The sequence below is a fragment of the Myotis nattereri genome (genome assembly GCF_964212035.1).
Source record: "Myotis nattereri genome assembly, chromosome: 14".
Classification (NCBI taxonomy): domain Eukaryota; kingdom Metazoa; phylum Chordata; class Mammalia; order Chiroptera; family Vespertilionidae; genus Myotis; species Myotis nattereri.
The window spans coordinates 51,942,768-51,948,089 of NC_138089.1; positions in this window are offsets into that span (position 1 = coordinate 51,942,768).

A 5,322-nucleotide genomic window follows, 5' to 3' on the forward strand; every position below is an offset into this window, starting at 1 on the left:
AGATGCTAAAATTCAACATTCATTTATGTTAAAAACTAGAAAGGAAATGCCTTAATTTATAAATATTTAGTGGGGGAAATGTTGAAAGCTTTCCAACCTGGATGCCATTTTCTCCATATCTATTCAACATTGTACTCAGAGTCTCTCCCAAGCAAAATGATAGGGGATGGGGGGAGTAATGAAGCTCTCATTACTGTTTGTGGAAATTCCCAAATAACTAGAATTAATAAGTGAATTTATCGAGGTTGCCAGATATAAGGATAATATACAAAAATAGATTGTATTTCTAATACTATAAATTATTAGAAAATGAAATAGAAGTCAGATGATGAAAAAAGTAGATGATCTGACAAACGTTGAATGAAAGAAATCAGATACAAAGAATACATATTGTATAATTCCCTTTATATGAAGTCTGAATATAGGCAAGAATAAACTATAGCTTTAGAAATTAGGATAGTAGTTAATTTTGGGGATGGGAGAGGGTGCTGGTTTGAGCAGAGGCTTTCTGAACATTGGCAATGTTTCCTTTTTTAACCTGGTGGTGGTTTGCATGCGTGTTTTATTTGAGATAACTTATTGCATTGTACATGATGTTTTTACACTTTTCTGTATGAGAGTCATTTAGAAATTTTTTGAAAAAATATTATTTGGGCAGCTTGAGTTAGGTGATCCATAATGGTCAGTTGTCTGTAGCCAGATCAAAAGAGCCACGTGATTCAGGACAGCAGGGGTGAGAAGACAAGGAGAGGTGTGGGAGGGAGAACAAGAAGAAAGTGATCTTTTCTCACAGGGAGTTTACCCAGAGAACGATGGGTCTTCTCTCCTCTCCCCCCGCCTCCTCCCCAACACACACACTTATATCTGCATTTCTCAAATAAGTTGGCTTGGCTTAGCTGGGTGCTTGCTTATTCAAAGTCATGGTTTTAGAGTCTTGGGAGGAACTCATGCTCCTCTTTTCTTCTCTTATTCTTTTTTTTTTTCAATAGGCAATATTCTAATTGAGTAGTAATTCTACTAAATAAACACAGTCTATAATAAAACCAAACAGAAACTAGACTAGAGTGAATGGTGGTCGATGTGTGGATCTGGCTCATTGGGAGAGCCTTAGTTTATTCCAGAGGAGGGAGGAGGATGAAATTCCTCAAGGACAGAGTGTAGGAGAAGAGAGGAGGGGCATGGAGCAGTGCCTTGGGGCCACTGTTAGCCTGTGGTCTTGAAAGATTCCCCGAGGGATGGACTGCAGTGGCAGGAGAGTGATCAGGGGTCCAGGGCCATCTCATGACCATGGGATGAGAAGGGATACGTGGGTACAAGAGGCAGAATGAAGGAAGATAGTATTTTGGGCACCAGATTGCATGTCATGAGTGAAGAAGGAGCAATTGGAAAGGACACAAAGATATTGACCTACAGTGACTGAGAGCCTGGGCCTACCCCTGCCAGACAGGGGCGAGGAGAAGACTATGAGGAGGATCAGAGGTTCAGAGAGGGAAGAGGAAGACATGAAGAAGGGGCAGGAAGGACAAGCAGAGAAAAGCTCTTTGCTGAGTTTCCCTTACAAATGGGGCAACACTGGGCAACAGCACTGTTGATTCAGAGCCATTGCCCCACCCCCTCAGCTTCCTCCTAATCCCCCGCAAACACCAAATGCTCCAGGGACTTCAAGTCTCTGTTCGAGAGGGTCAGCCAGGTGGCCAAACTTTTAGAGTCTCTTCCCAAATGGATTTTTTTTGAAATTAATACTCTTTGGATAAAGACTTTGCTCAGGATCAAGATCTGCTCGGTGGATCAAGAAAAGGGGGCACCTGCCCCCCTTCTTTGCCCCTCCTCTTTCTTTTTTAAAAAATTTAAATCCTTTCTTATTGAATCACACATGTCTCCTTTCCCCCACTGACCTCTCCCCGCCTGCTCCCGCCCCCCAGCACAGGCCCTCACCGACCTACTCTCTTTCTTTAAAAACAAACGGAAAAAAATATTTTAAATTGATTTTCAGAGAGAGAGGAAGGGAGCAAGAGCGCGAGAGAAACATCAATGTGAGAGTGAAACATCAATCAGCTGCCTCCTACACACCCCCTACCGGGGATCAAACTGGCAACCTTTTGGTGTGTGGGACGATACCCAGCCAACTGAGCCACACCAGCCAGTGAACACACAGGAACTTAAGGAGGAGTGGACAGGATGCCCCGGGTCAGTGTCCCAGCCTCATCCATGGAAATAGAGAAAGAGGGTGGCTCCTTGCCCCTCTGAGGACCCAGCTCAAGCTCCTTCTCATTGAAGAACACCTGACCTTCCCCCATAGGGAGCAGGCAGGGAGGCGGAAGGCAGCAGAGCAGGCCCCCTCCCTGCCAGACTGCAGCCCCAGGGGAGTGGCAGCTAAAGGGGCCCAGGGCCAGTGCTTCCACCTGGGGGTTTCCCTGGACAGGGACCTCATTCCTTCTGGGAAGAAATTTACATGGCTGGCCCTGTGCCAGACACTCCACCATGCAGGGTGCCTTTGGCTGGCACCGTCCCGGAAGCCCCCCGGGCCATGCCTGCTGCACATTCTCATCTCAGTGGTGATTAGATGCCCATGGAGATCAGATTTCTGTCAGGGACATGGAGTGCTACCCTGGCCAAGAGAACTGAAGTCTGGCAAATGGGAAACCTGGGATATGATTAGGGTGGGTAGGTGAAGAGGGGGAGGAGGAGGAAGAGAGCTGTCCAAGGAGATAGAAGCTCTTTGTCTCTATGGGTTCTTTGTAAATGGGGCAACATTTGGCAACTAGGCATATTAGTTAATAAAGCCACCGTTTTCCTGCCTGCTGCCTGTCAGCTGAGCTCTCTCCTGGTGGCACCCACTCCTCCTACCCACAGACACACCCAAAGACTGTCCAGCACCTTTGGCTCTATGCATGGGAGCCAATGTGAAGGCCTCGCTCTGGAAATCATGGTTATCACATTGGCCAGGAAGCAGGGAGCCCTCTGTCCATCTCTTCCTTATTCTTTTTCACTCTCTGCTCTCTCTTCAGGGTGGTCAGCAAAGGAATGATCAGTAACAATAGAGATCACTGGACAGGGGTCAGGGGTCAGTGGCAGATCTCCTTTGTTCTATCTGGAGCCGGTTCTGCCCAGATCCCACACGTCCTTCCCAACTCCTCCTGGGGTTGGAAGCTAGAGGCCTCCATATCGGGCAGTAGGGCTTACTGCCCATCAGTTAGGAGGGCTTAGGGTGGGCCAGTCCTTGAGGTGATAGAGGGTCACTGGGTGAATTTCAGGGGTGGAGAGGGAGTGGGGGAAGAGAGTGACCATTCCTCACCTGCCTGTGAACCAGCTCCTGTCATTATGTGGTTGGTTGTAGCATGGCCACCTTCTCTGTACTCTATATTTACACCATACCACTGTCTCAGCACTTGGAAACCTGTATTTACCTCCCTCAAAGCTCTTCAAGATCTGATCCAGCTCCTGCTTGTACACAGGCTCTGGGAAGCCTGGCCTAGCCAGTCCTGGCCTCACTGTTTTTCAAACTTGACACGTAGCAAGCAGGAGCCTTTGCCCACTTCCTGTCCCTCTTCCTCCTCACTCATTCATTTGTTCTACCAATATTGACCATCAAGTGCCCATCACACATACAGGGCTAGCTGGCCAGAGGACTTGAGGATGACCCTGAGGCTCTTCATTTGATGGGTCTGGTGGAAAGTGGGAGGAAGATGAGAGAAGATGCAGGGCTGGAGGAAGTGGATGAGTCCTATTTTAGATGCATTGCATTTAGGTGCCCGTAGGACCTGCATGAGGAGCTGTCCAAGACAGAGATGGAGCTTAAAGTAGAGGAGATGATGTTAATCTTTCCAACAAGAGTTCTAGGCCAGAAAGCTTAGCATGACCTTTGGTTGTCCCTCATGCCCAGGTAATCGATCACTGGTCACTGAGTCTGCGCTCCAAGCCTTTGCTTGGCTATTTCCTCTGCCTGAATACTCTCTCTGTAGAAGCCCTACTCCTTCCTTCAGGCACCCAGGTCAAAGGCTCTTCTTCAAACTCTTCTGGAACCCTCATGATGGGAACTGGCTGGTCTTTCCTCCTTTGGGTCCCACCTGCCTTGCTTTTCCCAGGTGGCCTGATAGGAGTGTCTAACCTGTGTCCCCTTGTGCCATGTGCTCCTGATGGCAAAGATGAATCCCCCTTCTGTGTCCCTCATAGCCCCCACCAATTCTGGCATGAACAAATGAATGAATGTTAATAATAGATGGTTTGAACTTCATTTTCTGGGCATACCTACCCTTACATCTGCTTCCTCTGCAGATGGGCCTGGAGGGCTGTTCTGCGTGTGTCTAGCTGAGCACAGCCCTGGCCTGGGGCTGGGCCATCTCCTGCAGACACAGCAGAAAGAGTCTGCCCTGTTGCCAATCCCAGTCCTGCCTCCAGGGCATACCTTGAGTTCAGCCTCTTGGTTGTGGCCCTGGGTGATCCGTGTTCCTGCCAATGCTGTGCCACACAAGAGAGTCTGGAAGCCTCTGACCTCCCAAACCATCCTTTTCCTAATTTGCACTCAGAGATAGAGACATGGGTTGTGACATTTCTTAATTCTTCTATGATCATGGGTTGGTAGAGTGGAGCTGCTAACTTAGGTACAAAAGTGCTTCAGCGTTACTGAGAATTAGCCAATTTTGTATTTCTTCACTATTTTTGAAAGAGTTTATTGCAATTATTGATGAAAGCCATCCTTAGTGTTGCGATACTGTGTTTCCAAACAGTGAGAGACCCTGGACCTGTCACCAGAAACCCAGCTGGTGATTCCAGTGCCAAACCCCGGCCCTCCTCTGTGCCCGGAGAGCAGGATCCCTGATCAGACCCACTATCTATGGCAGGCTCCCCGCCAGGGCGGAGGCCCCAAAGCTTCCTGGAGAGCCTCAAAGACTTGAGTGGGTCTGCGTCAGAGTCAAGATGATCCACAAATGTTCACCCTGGGACCCGGCTCTGTGTCCCACCCTCTAGGAGGCACTGAGACCAGAGGGAGGACCAAACGCAGGGGCTGCGACTCCCCAGGGGAGTCATCAGTCATCAGTGGGAGGCAGCACCTGGGCACACTTGCCAGATGGCAGTGGGCTGGGCTTCCTCCTTCTCCTGGTGCCAAGCCCTGCCCAGGCATCTTTCCTTCTCCCTTGCCCCCTTTGTCCCCTCCCCTCCTGGGTTTCTCTGTCTCCAGGAACTTGGTCAGGGGGTGGGGCAGCCAGGGGGCACCTATTGGGCCACAGGACAAACCCATGATGTCAGCAAGCCCTACATAAAGGGCTGCCGAGCAGGCGCAGGTGGCAGAGCCTTTGCTGGAGCCACCTCAGGACCCCAGGC